Raw genomic sequence first — 13,678 nt, forward strand, 5'->3', positions numbered from 1 at the left:
AAGAAAGAAAGAAAGAAAGAAAGAAAGAAAGAAAGAAAGAGAGAGAGAGAAAGAGAGAGAGAGAAAGAGAGAGAGAGAAAGAGAGAGAGAGAGAAAGGAAGGAAGGAAGGAAGCTCGGGACAACTCAGTGTCTCAGTGGATAGAGATCTAGGACTATGTAACCTTGGACAAGTTACTTAAGCTCCCTTGCCTAGTTCTTACTTCTCTTGTGTCTTAGAATCTATACTTCTATTGATAGAAGGTAAGGGTTAAAAAAGAGTTTTAAAAAAAACCCCACAGCTTTGAAGTTACATGTACTTCCTTGTTCTGTTCTACTGTGTATTTGGTTGTGCTTATTTTATTTCTTTCTTTTAAACCCTCACCTTCTGTCTTAGAATTAATATTAAGTATGGGTTCCAAGGCAAAAGAGTGGGAAGGGTTAGACAACTGGGGTTAAATGACTTGCCCAGGGTCACACAGCTATCTACTATATATTTGGAAATGCCCAATTAGGAGTCAGTTTTGGTGTAGTAGAAAGAACAATGGATTTGGAGTCAGAGAACATGAGTTCAAATCTCAATTTTCCACTTTCAACCTGTTTGCAAGTCCCCATCACCTGTTGTCCCCATAGGGCTGCACTTGATAGAGTCCTGATGGGAATCCCCACTAGTAAATGACTAACTAGTTCCTCTGGCTTCTCTCAGGTCTCCTATACATTTTCCAACTACCCTCCAAAAGTCCGTTTCATCCACTTCCAGCACGGAGGTAAAGATACTCAGTTCTGGGCTGGCTGGTATGGTCCAAAGATCACCAATAGTAGCATCACCATTAGCCCGGAGGTCACTAAGAAACTCAGCCCTGCAGATGCAGAGGACCCTTTCAAGAGAAAGCTTAAGACTACTACTGCAAAAATTGAGAACGTTGACTAGGGAATGATTAAACAAATTGTGGTTCATGAATGCAATGGCATATTAATATGCTTATGAATGTGAAGTCAAAGACATGAAAGAATTTACATGAACTGATTCAAAACGACACTTATTATTAGCTGTGTGACCCTGGGCAAGTCACTTACCCTTATTCTATAAAATAAGCTGGAGAAGGAAATGGCAACGCTAGTTCTTTACCATGAAAACCTCAAAAGGGATCATAAAGAGTTGGACACAACTGAAAAACAACTGAACAACTATGGTTAGGGGAATAGTTCATGCCCCAACAAGAGATAGAGGGACCATAGGAGGCAAAAATGAATATTTTTATTACATTAAATTAAAAAGGGTTTACACAAACAAAGCAAATATAGCCAAAATCAGAAGAAAAGCAGGAAACTGGGCAGGAAATTCTGTAGCAAGTTTTGCTGATAAAAATCTCATTTCTCAAATATATAAAGGGAACTGAGTCAAATCTATAAACATTCCCCAATTAATAAATGGTCAAAGAACTTTAAAAAAGGCAATTTTCAAAAAAAAGAAAGAAAAGAAATCAAAGCTATCAATAGTCATATAAAAATGCTCTAAATCACTACTAATTAGAGAAATGCAAATTAAAAGTACTTTGACAAACTTTGATGAATTTGCCCAAACATTCTGCAAAACAATTTGGGACTGTGGCCAAAGGATATAAAAGTGTACATGTCCTTTGACCCAGTGATGCCACTGCAAGGTCTCTACACCAAAGAAATCAAAGGAAAAGCATCCATATGTTCAAAAATGTTTATAGTGGTTCTTTTTTTTTTTAATCCTTATTTTTCTCTCTTAGAATCAACTGATTTCAAAGCAGAAGAGTGGTAAGGGCTAGGCAATGAGGGTTAAGTGATGTGCCTAGGAAGTGTCTGAGGCCATCAATAATCACTTTTCATAAAGCCCACCCAGAATTGGTTTGAGAGAGGAAGAGAGTGAGGTCAGGAAATGAATGGTTCCCAGCCTTCCAGCCATATCTGTGTCTCCAGCTTTCTTGCTCCAATCTAGATGAGTTTCCTGTTCTTGGTTATTGATATATAGAATACAACCATTACATTGAAATAAAAACATAGTACCACTTGCCTGTAAACACTGGTGTACCAAAGAGTCCGAGGGCCCCAGAAAAAGGAAGTCTTGGTTTCCTCTACCCTAAAATTCCTTTCCGGAGGTCAAGATCCAACTGTTGGGATAAGGAATAGGTGAGTGTAGGCTTGCCAGGATGCTGCTGGCTACAGGACCCAAGGTCTCACTCATTTTAAAATGTCTAAGGTTGAACAGACAGTTTTTAGATGAAATCAAAGCTATCTCTATTCAAATGGAAAAAATGCTCTATATCACCATTGATTAGAAAAATGCAAATTAAAAGAACTCTGAAACACTACCAGCCACCTATCAGATTGGCTAATAGAACAGAAAAGGAAAATGATAAATATTGGAGGGGATGTCGGAAAACTGGGACCCCAATTGCACTGTTGGTGGAGTTGTGGAAAAGTAATTTGGAACTGTATCCAAAGAGTTATAAAATCGTGCATGCCCCTTGATCTGGCAATACCAATCTGTATCCCAAAGAGATTTAAGGGGTGGGGGTGAAGGGGGCTACTTGTACAAAAATATAGAAATCTTTTTATGGTGGCAAAGAATTGGAAATTGAAGGGATATCCATTGTCAACCTGAAAAAAAAAAACACAATAACACAGAACTATCAAAGTAGTTAATAGAACAAGTCTTTAATCAGGGCAAGGGAGACAGTGTTCTTCTGGCCACCACACAGGGTCATACCCACACCACACAGAGCCAAAGCTCTGGGACTCCAGGAACACTGTCTCTGAGGAAAACAGCAAGAATGGGAATGTCCATCAAATGAATGAACTTGGGGACTTATATGTACTTTAGGGAGTATAGGAAAGGAAGGACAACTGATTGGCTTACATGGAAGCTAGGGAAAGAGAATACCTGGGAGCTACCTAGATACAATAAGAGAACTTAAGAAGACAAAAAGTGTACCTGTGATTTGCTTCTATTTGCTAATCTTATCTAGGCTGATCAATGGGTCACTGAAGGTTTATTGTTCAGTCTGGAACAAACCTACTCATCCTTTCTAGGGTGATCAAGGGGTGCTTGAGGGTTTCATAAAAATAAATTTGTTGCCATCATGGAATGGTTGAACAAGATGTAGCATATGATTGTAATAGAATACTATTGCGGTATAAAAAATAATGTGAAGGGTGATTTCAGAAAAAAAAAATGGAAAAGCTTGCATGAACTAATGCCAAGTGAAGTGAGCAGAATGAGGAGAACATTGTGCACTGTAACAGCAGAGGCGGAAAGATGAGCCACTGTGGATGACTTAGTTATTCTTAGCAATATAAAGATCCAAAACAATTCCAAAGGACTTATCCTGGAAAATGTTCTCCACCTCCAGAAAAAGAACGGACAGAGTCTGAATGCAGCCTGGGAAATATTGTTTTTCACCTTATTTTCTTTGTGTTTGTATTTTTAAATAAAAACTCTTACCTTCCACATTAGACTCAATACTGTGTGTTGGTTCTAAGGCAGAAGAGTGATAAGTGTTGTTACTTGCCCATGGTCACGCAATACACAATTAAGAAGTATCTGAGGCCAGATTTGAAGCCAGGACTTCTGTCTCTAGACCTGATTCTCCACCTATTGAGCCACCTCGCTGCCCACTGTGATTTTTTATATGCCTTTTTCCACAATATGACCAATACAGAAATATTTTTTGCATATCACTTGTATAACCTATATCAAATTATTTCCCCAGTTTGGGAAAGAGGAAAAGGAGAAGGGGGACAAGGAGAGAATTTAGAACTCAAAATTTTAGAAAACTATGATTAAAAATTGTCTTTATATGTAATTGAGAAAAAATAAAATAGTGAAAAATAAAATAAAATGTCTAAGGTCAATGCAACTTCATGGCTCCTTCAAGACTACCACTATTACTCAGCAACATCTCTTTTTAGTTCACAGCGTTATCACTCAATCCAGATCCTAATGGGCTATTATCTATGAATCCCCAAGACATTCTCCTTCCTTCCTTAATGAATTCAGGGCCAGGCTTATAGTCTTTCTTCTAACTCCTGATACTAGGGGTTTTTAACATACATATAGATACTTCCTCAAATACACTAACTTCTCAGTCTCGCAATATAATCAGTTCCCCAACTGTGAGGTACCACCTCACACCTAGCAGACTGGCCAATATGACAGCAAAGGAAAGTGATAAGTGTTGGAGGGGATGTGGCAAAAATGGGACACTAATACACTGCTGGTAGAGTTGTGAATTGGTCCAACCATTCTGGATGGCAATTTGGAACTATGCCCAAAAGGCTTTAAAAGAATGTCTACCCTTTGATCCAGCCATACCACTGCTGGGTTTGTACCCCAAAGAGATAATAAGGAAAAAGACTTGTACAAAAATATTTATAGCTGTGCTCTTTGTAGTGGCAAAAAACTGGAAAATGAGGGGGTGTCCATAGATTGGGGAATGGCTGAACGAATTGTGGTATATGATGGTGATGGAATACTATTATGCTACAAGGAATTGTGAACTATTTGATTTCTATAAAAACTGGGAAGACCTCCATGAACTGATACGGAGTGAAATGAGCAGAACCAGGAGAACATTATACACAGTAACTGAAACATTACAGGATAATCAAATGTAATGGACTTTGCTACTAACAGCAATGCAATGAAACAGGACAATCCTGAGGGGCTCATGAGAAAGAATGCTATCCACATTGAGAGAAAGAACTGTGGGAGTAGAAACACAGAAGATTTATCACTTATTTATAGGGGTATAGGATTTGGGGGTTTGGTTTTAAAAGACTACTATGTTACAAAAATGAATAAGAAAATAAATACTGAGTAATAATATGTGTAACCCAGTGAAATTGCTTGTTAGCTCCAGGAGAGGGGAGGGAAGAGGGGAGGGAAACAACATGAATCATGTAACCATGGGAAAATATTTTTAAAATAAATAAATTTAATAAATAAATAGAATAAATAAATTTAATAACATAAATTGTAGTTTACCAATTTCTCAATTTTACCAATTTCAAATTTACCAATATCTCACTTGAACCCAGGGAGTAGCTGCTATTATTATCCCCATTTAACAAATGAGGAACAAAGGCAGCCAGGTTAAGTGGCTTTCCCACAGGGTTACAACGCTTGTTAAAGTCTCTGAAGCCGGTTTTGAATTCAAGTCCTCCTACAACGCTCTATCCACTACACCACCTAGCTGCTTCCTTGCTCCTTCCATAATAGATGTTTCAAACCTTCTCATCTTTCCTCATGCCTCTAATAGCATTCCTCCCCCTATGCTCACAACTGAAGACTTCATCTTCATCCAAAAATAAAAATCAGACCTGTTGCTAAGAGTTCCCTCTTCTCCCCTCTTCATATTAGACAAACATCTTCCCCTACTAACTTCTTCACTATGGTCTCAGATGAAGAGGTGGCTCTTCTCTTTGTAAGGAGAACTCCTTCTTAAGAGGCACTCATTTGATCCTCTTTATCCTCAGCGGTGATCATCTCTTATCTCTCTTTTTCACAGATAAACTTGAGAAATCCATTTACAAGTGGACCCTCTACTTCATCTCTCACTCTCCTCTAAATTATAGGCAGTCTGGCCCAACCTCATCATTCAACTGAGGCTGCCTTCTCCAAAGTCACCAGTGATCTCTTAAATGTCAAATCCAATGGCCTTTTTCTCAGTCTTCTTCCTTCTTGATGGCTCTGCATTATTGGACACTTAGTCACTTGTCCCAGACACTCTCTCTTCTCTAGGCTTTCATTTTCATGATGCTGCTCTCTCCTGGTCCTCCTCCTATCTATCTGACCACTCCTCAGTCTTCTTTGCTGGGTTTCCAACCAGGTCACACACCTTGGGTGCCTTAAAAGGCTATGTCCTGGGGCCTCTTCTCTTTTAATTCCATATTCTCTCCCTCTCTGATCTCATCAATTTTTCCATGGATTAAATTGCAGTCTATAGGTAAATGATTCCCAGAGGGATTGATAACTCCTTTGAATTCTGCCACCTCCTCCCATCATCGACTTAACCTCTGGAACGAGATGTCCAGTGGGTTTATCAAGTTCAACATATCAAAAACCAAATTAATTATCTTGCCCCCCACCCATACCCTTCCCTCTTCAGAATTTCCTTATTACCGTCAAGGGCACCAACATCTTCCCCCCTGCCCAGGCTCCCAAACTCAAGGTCCCTTTCCTCTCTTCATTTTCACTCACCCCATATAGAGAACTGATTGATTTCCAAATCTTGGCATTTCTATCTGTCTTCACAGCATCTCCTTTACCCACTTCTCTCCATCTAACCAGCTATTAATAACCCTAGTTCAGTCCCTCATCACATCTCCCCTGGCCTATTACAATAGCTTTCTAATTAATCTTCCTGAGTTAAGTGTCTCCACGTTCTAATCCATCTTCTACTTAATTGCCAAAGTTTTCTAAAGTGTGTCTGGGAACAGCTAGGTGGCTCAATGGATAGAGCACCAGGCTTTGAGATGGGAGGGACCTGGGGTTCTAATCTGACCTCAGAAAGTTCCTAGTTGTGTTCTCTGAGCGTATCATTTAACCCCAATTGCCTAGCCCTTACCTCTCTTGTCTTTTTTATTTTTTTAATTTTTTTTATTGAAGTATTTTTCCATGGTTACATGATTCATGTTCTTTCCCTCCCCTTTTCTCTCCCCCCTCCCAGAGCCGACAAGCAATTCCACTGGGTTATACATGTATTCTCACTCAACTCTCTTCTGTCTTAGAATTGATACTAAGACAGAAGATAAGGGTTTTAAAAATAAATAACTAAAATATGTCTGACCACATCAAGCCACCATTCAACAAGCCCCAGTGGCTCTCTCTATTACCCTCAGGATCAAATATAAATTCCTTTGCTTGGCATTTAAAGCTCTTCATTACTTCACTCCTTTCTATCTCTCCAGTTCTCTTATTTTTACTCCTCTGATACACTCTGATCCACACCACTGGCTTCCTTGCAGTTCCTCCTACTCAAACCGACATCTCCTCTCCACATACCTTTGGGTTTGGGTTTTTTTTTTAACCCTTTCCCTCTGTCTTAGAATTGATACTAAGAACCTGTTTCAAGGCAGAAGAGCAGTAAGGGATATACCATTGGGATTAAGTGACTTGTCGAGGTACACATAGCTAGGAAGTGTCTGAGTACAGATTTGAGCTCAGGACCCCCTGTTCTCTGGGCCTGGCTCTCTAGCTACTGAGTCCTCTGAGGCTGGATTTGAATTTAGGTCTTCTTGACTCCAGGCCCAGTGCTCTGTGCACTGTGGGGTCACCTAGGTAACTGAAATGAGAATGCTAGGGGAAAAAATGATCCCTCAATGCACTTAACTGTGTGTGCCCTTTTCAATGGATTTCTCACTATAAAGGAATTATTGTCCAACTTTTCATGACTTCATTTGGGGTTTTCTTCACAACAATACTGGAGTGGTTTGCCATTTCCTTCTCCAACTCATTTTATAGATGAGGAAACTGAGACCAGCAGAGTAAAGTGACTTGCCCAGTGTCATATAACTGGTGTCTGAGGCAGATTTTGAACTCAGATCTTCTTGCTTCCAGGCCCAGCACCCTATACACTAGGGCACCACCTAGCTTGCCTCACTCTAATGTATACTTAATCTAAGTGAAGCTTCTCTTTGCATTTTTGTGGTTTGAGGAGAGGAAGGAGGAATGAAGGAAGAGCCATTTTTATATCCTTAACAAAGCCTGGTAATATTTGCAAAAGGGAATTCTTTGTTCTCTTTGAGTTTACACTTGTGAAAGGGAATCCTTTATTCTCTTTGCCTAGTTGGAGCTAACACTTTGCTTAACAATAATATTCATATCCCTACTTAGCACCTCACTAGATTGTGAAGATAGGATTAACTCTCTTTTGTCCACCTTTTTTTTTTTAATTTTATTTAATCAATTGATTTAGAATATTCTTTCCCTCTCCTCCTCCCCCTCAACCCTCCCCCAGCCAAAGAGCAATTCCATTTATATGTGTCATTGATCAAGAACTATTTCCATATTATTGATATTTGCACTAGGGTGATCACTTAGAGTCTACGTCCCCAACCATATCCCCATCTACCCATGTGGTCAAGCAGTTGTTTTTCTTTTGTGTTTCTGCTCCCACAGTTCTTTCTTTGGATGTGGATAGTTTTCTTTCTCATAAGTCCCTCAGAATTGTTCTGGGTCATTGCATTGCTGCTAGTAGAGAAGTCCATTACATTCAATTGTGCCACAGAGTACCATCTCTGTGTATAAGGTTCTCCTGGTTGTGCTCCTTTCACTCTGCATCAGTTCCTGGAGGTTGTTCTAGTTCACATGGAATTCCTCCAATTCATTATGCCTTTCAGCACAACAGTATTCCATCAATAACAGATACCACAATTTGTTCAGCCATTCCCCAATCAAAGGGCATCCCCTCATTTTCCAATTTTTTGCCACCACAAAGAGCAAGACTATAAATATTTTTGTACAAGTCTTTTTCCTTATGATCTCTTTAGTGTACAAACCTAACAGTGGTTTGGCTGGATCAAAAGGCAGACATTCTTTTAAAGATAATTCAGAATGGGTGAATGACTTGAATATAAAAGAAGGAAACTATAAGTAAATTAGGTGAACATAGAATAGTTTACCTGTCAGAGCTATGGGAAAGCAAAGATTTTAAGACCAAGAAAGAATTAGAAAACATTACAAAATGTAAAATAATTTTGATTACATCAAATTAGAAAGGGTTTGTACAAACAAAACCAATGCAATCAAAATTAGAAGGAAAGTAACAAATTGGGGAAAAAATCTTTATAACAAAAACTTCTGACAAAGGTCTAATTACTCAGATTTATAAGGAGCTAAATTAATTGTACAAAAAAATCAAGCCATTCTCCAATTGATAAATGGGCAATAGGCAATTTTCAGATAAAGAAATCAAAACTATCAATAAGTACATGAAAAAGTGTTCTAAATCTCTTATAATTAGAGAATTGCAGATCAAAACAACTCTGAGGTATCACCTCACACCTAGTAGACTGACTAATATGATAGCAAAGGAAAGTAATAAATGCTGGAGGGGATGTGGCAAAATTGGGACATTAATGCATTGCTGGTGGAGTTGTGAATTGATCCAACCATTTTGGACAGCAATTTGGAACTATGCTCAAAGGGCTTTGTCCACCTTTTGATTGAATCAGCACAAGCCTGAAGTAGGCAGAGGAGCTCGTAAAACACTTAATGAATTCACACCCTGAGAAACTCAATCAGCCAGGAATCTGTGAACCCTTTTGATGAGTATTCACTCCTCCAGAAGGTGAGAACTGGTTCTCACAAACTCTGCTCCCTGGATAGTGCTAGACAATTTGGGGCTAAGGAAGTAGATTCCAAGAAGGAAGTCAACTTCAAGAAGAAGGTCAGCTCAAGGAAGAAAGTTGGTCTCAGGAATCACCTTCAGCTCGAGTCATTGTCTTGACCTGCCTCTTGGAGGGAACTTGGGTAAGTGGATAGCTGGCTTTCCCTTCCTGTTTTCTGGAGAGAGTTTAATTCTGATTGAAGGTCAACAAGTCCTGGTTGAGTGGGCACTGGAGCAATATTTAGTTAGGCTAATGTCTTCTCTACCTTTTTGTATTTCTCTATTTTCACTCTTTCTACGTTTTTTGTAAATAAAAGCTATAGAAGGTTATTAAGACTTTGAACAATAATACTTTGAATTGGTGACTACCATATTATTTATAATTTTCATATATTTTATTTAACCATTAAAATTTAATTCTTACATTTTAGACTCCAAATGTGAGATCTTTAATATCACATTTTTAAAAAAATAGTAATAAAAGCCTAGGCCTAGAATCATAAAGATCTGAGTTCAAATCTGCTCTCAGACACCATCTGTGTGACCCTAGCCAAATCACTTCCCCCTTTTTGCCTCAGGTTCCTCATCTGTCAAATGAGATGGAGAAGAAAATGGCAAACCCCTCCAGTATCTGTGCCAAGAAAAAGCCAAATGGGGTCAGGATCAGACACACTGAAATGACTGAACCACAAAATGTTTTGCAATTTTGATCTCTTTGTTTTTTTCCAATTTTATGAAAAAATGTTCTCACTATGATGTGGGCACAGGTAGATTGATATTCAACTCCCATTTCAGATTTAATTAAATAGTTTTTCAGTGTTTTTCAGTCATGACTGTCCTGTCAGGCTTACTACCTGAATGAATTTGAGCAAATAGTTTAGTCTTTATTTCCTAATCTAGGTCTATAAGGGTGGGGGTCTCTATTAATTAAAAGTAATTACCTTTATTGGGTAATTGAATGTCATCAATCAGTACAGAATTTGAACAGGTCCTGTTTACTTCCTTACTTAAATCCCTTGTGAAACACTTGGAATTCATATGAAGCAAAGGGATTATCTCAGAAAAAGAGAAAGATTCTGAGGGTCTGGGAAGGAGGTTGGAGGAAGCCTGAAATTCCAGCAAACCTCTAAGGAGGAAAAGCAGGACTCAGCTGTGGCCAGCAAGAGAGGTTTCCAGGAGGGTCATCTGCAATAGTTTATTGGAAATGTTTGAGTAATGAAACAGATTATATTATATCATCTGTGGAAAGACAGCCATTGGGAGGGGGAATTAGGAAGTGAATTAGGAAATTAAGAGTCTCTTTTTGGGGGGCTTCCCTCAGACTGTTCTAGAACAGAAGAAGGAGCAGAATTTTTTCCTCAACCACAAAGACACTAGGGTTTAACTAAAAATAAATCAGTGTTAGGCAGAGAATTCCAATCCTGCCTAAATTCTAAGAATTTTCCTAACTGGGAGCTCAGAGTAATTAGGTCTGAACTCCTGAACTGTAGTTCTTTAAAAAAAAAAACAAAAACAAAAACAAAACACGTTATCTTCTGTCTTTTGGAGTCAATACTGTGTATTGGCTCTTAGGTGGAAGAGTGGTAAGGGTGGGCAATGGGGGTCAAGTGACTTACCCAGAGTCACACAGCTGGGAAGTGTCTGAGGCCAGATTTGAACCTAGGACCTCCAATCTCTAAGCCTGGCTCTCAATCCACTGACTTACCCAGCTATCCCCTGAACTGTACTTCTAAAACTCCCTAAAGCAGAATCTGAGGGAATCACCTGGAACTCAAGGGCGATTATATTTTCCCCGTGCTTAAAAACAGCTAATTTATATATATATATATATATATATATATATATATATATATATATATATATATATATATATATATATAATTATATATAACAAGGTGTTATATATAAAGTAAAGGGGATTGGACTAAAGGGCCAGAGAGGTCCCATCTACCTCTGTTTCTATGAAGCTATAATGATTACCATTAAAAATGAAACAACTTCTTCCTGGTGGCCCAAGCTAGAAGTGTTAGAGGCAGAATTCCAACCCAGATCTCTGAGTTGGGAGAAGATTGAAAACTGCATATCCCAGATTCCCAGCAAAGGCCCCAGTGATGGGCAGCGCGGTAAAGCCTAGCCCCAAGTTCCATCTGTGGGTGAGACGGTTATAGAGGCGCGGGGCAGCTGGAACGCTCCAGCACATTGACAATCCACCCCCAGGGGGCGAGAGTGAGGCGGCCCGGGGAGCTGGTTTACGGAAGCGGCAGAGGGGGAACTCCCGATGATTCAGCCCTCCCGAGGTGGCACGGTCCCACCCCGAGATCCCAGATTTCTGCTTTGTTATAGCAGGTGGGAAAGATGGGGTTCAGTAGGGGAATGGCAGGGATCGGGGCTGCTGGGGAAGATGGGGCGGAGGACCCTGGGAGCCGGCACTTCTGGGTCCCCTCCCTTGCTGTAAACTGGGAGCAAGGCAGGGGAGGGCGGCCTCCCGAACCGCCGCATAGGGTCTGGGGGTCCCTTGGCACGCCTACAGCTGCTGCTCTGATACCCATTACTGGGGGAAAGGGGAATGTCACGAGGTGTCGGGCCCCGAATGGCAGCTGCCAGTCAATCAGCTCCGCCGCCCTCCTTTGCCAGTCCTGGCCAATCCGAGCTTCTGGGCACCATCGCTGCTGGAAGCAGGGCAGGAGGGAGTGGGGGGCGGCATCAGAGCTAGGACTCCACCCGGAATCCTGAGTGGGCCGCCTAGGGGGCTTGCTAACTGCCAGGCAGAACGAGGGGCTAGAAGGGAGGCCGGGGAGGACCAGCCTGTTTCTCTCCCCTCCCCCAGCCCTGCCGGGCTGTGTTCTTGTCTCTAATTCTGGCTGCGTCCCGGCCAGTGGCCAGAGGAAGTAGTCAGTAAGCCGCAACTGACTACTGGGAAAAGGAAAGCGAAATTGACGCCAGCGGAGGGGAATAGCTACGGGCTCTCTTGGGCTCTGGCTAGGGAGACTGATTTTATTAAAAGCCGGAGCTCCAAAGGCATCCTGCCCTCCTTCACCCGGCGAGGGAGAACCGACTTGCGTTCCTTCAATGGTTCAAATGGTGGAAGAGAATGTTAGAACAGGAAGGGACTTTAGAACGGAGAATGGCAAAGCCCGAAATGACTCTAGAACACAGAATATCAGAGCTGGGAGGCAGCTTAGAATGCTGGGAGGAGCCTATTTATCTGCCCTCAATTTAACGGATGCAGAAAATGAGGTCCAGAATGGGGAAGGGGCTTGTCCAGTTAATGGCTTAGCCATTGATCCAGTCATCAGTCAATAAACATTTAATAGCAATAATAGCGTTTGTATACAGCACTTTGTAATTCATCTCATTGAATCCCCACATCCCTGTTGTGAACTAAATACCATTATTCTCCTCCTTTATTAGAGGTATTGGTGGTGTAGTGGTTAGAGAGCTGCACCTGGAAGCAGGAAGACCTGAGTTCAAATTCAGCATCAGATGCTAACTAGGTGATTCTGAACATGTCGCTTAATCTTCGTTTCCTCAATGATAAAGTGGAAAGCATTTATGAAGTGCCTACTGTGTGCCAGGCACTGTGCTAAGTATTTTTCTTTTAAACAAATATTATCTCATTTGATCCTTTTAACAACTCTGAGAGGGAGATGATATGTGCTATTATAGATTTTTTGTGAGGATCAGAGAAATAATATTTGTAAAAAAAATTTAGCACAGTCCCTAGCACATAATAAATGCTTATTCCCTTCCATTTTACAGTTGAGGAAACTGAGGCAAAAAGTAGTTAAGTGACACCTACCCTGGATTATACAAGCTGGCACAAGCTCAGTACTTATTCCCACTCCTACATCCCTCTTCACCCCTTTCACCCCTCTTTGCCCTGCCCTCCCAAATAGAGAGAGAAAAAGTGAGAAATCTGGTCTATATTGGGGGGGGGGGGTGGGAGGGGAGGTAATGGTACTTAGAAAAAAGGGAAAGGGTATCTGGGTAGCACAGTGGCCTGGGGTCAGAGGAACTAAGTTCAAATCTGATCTCAGACACTTCCTAGCTGTGTGATCCTGAACAAGTCATTTCACCCCAATTGCCTAGACCAGTAATTCCCAAAGTGGGCACCACCGCCCCCTGGTGGGTGCTGCAGCAATCTAGGGAGGCGGTGATGGCAACACTTTTTTTTTGTATTACATTCTATTCTGAGTTTAATAAATAGTTTCATAATTTCCAGGGGGTGCTAAGTACCATTTTTTTCTAGAAAGGGGGTGGTAGGCCAAAAAAGTTTGGGAACCACTGGCCTAGACAGTACTGCTCTTCTGTCTCAGTATTGATGCTACAACAGAAGGCA

At 40.7% G+C, this 13,678-nt stretch overlaps 1 protein-coding gene and 1 pseudogene across 4 annotated transcripts in view; both read left to right on the forward strand.

Annotated features, from left to right (window-relative positions):
* Positions 1 to 874, forward strand: part of LOC123240963 — a 14,116-nt pseudogene extending 13,242 nt beyond the window's left edge.
* Positions 875 to 11,600: 10,726 nt separating this feature from the next.
* LOC123240309 (F-box only protein 6-like) overlaps positions 11,601 to 13,678 on the forward strand; it is a 28,518-nt gene continuing 26,440 nt past the window's right edge. For all 4 annotated transcript variants that reach the window (XM_044667744.1, XM_044667743.1, XM_044667745.1 and 1 more), the window contains exon 1: positions 11,601 to 11,685. The gene's annotated coding sequence lies outside the window, so the exon portion shown is untranslated. The remainder of the gene's footprint in view (positions 11,686 to 13,678) is intronic.

The sequence above is a fragment of the Gracilinanus agilis genome, chromosome 3, assembly GCF_016433145.1.
Source record: "Gracilinanus agilis isolate LMUSP501 chromosome 3, AgileGrace, whole genome shotgun sequence".
Classification (NCBI taxonomy): domain Eukaryota; kingdom Metazoa; phylum Chordata; class Mammalia; order Didelphimorphia; family Didelphidae; genus Gracilinanus; species Gracilinanus agilis.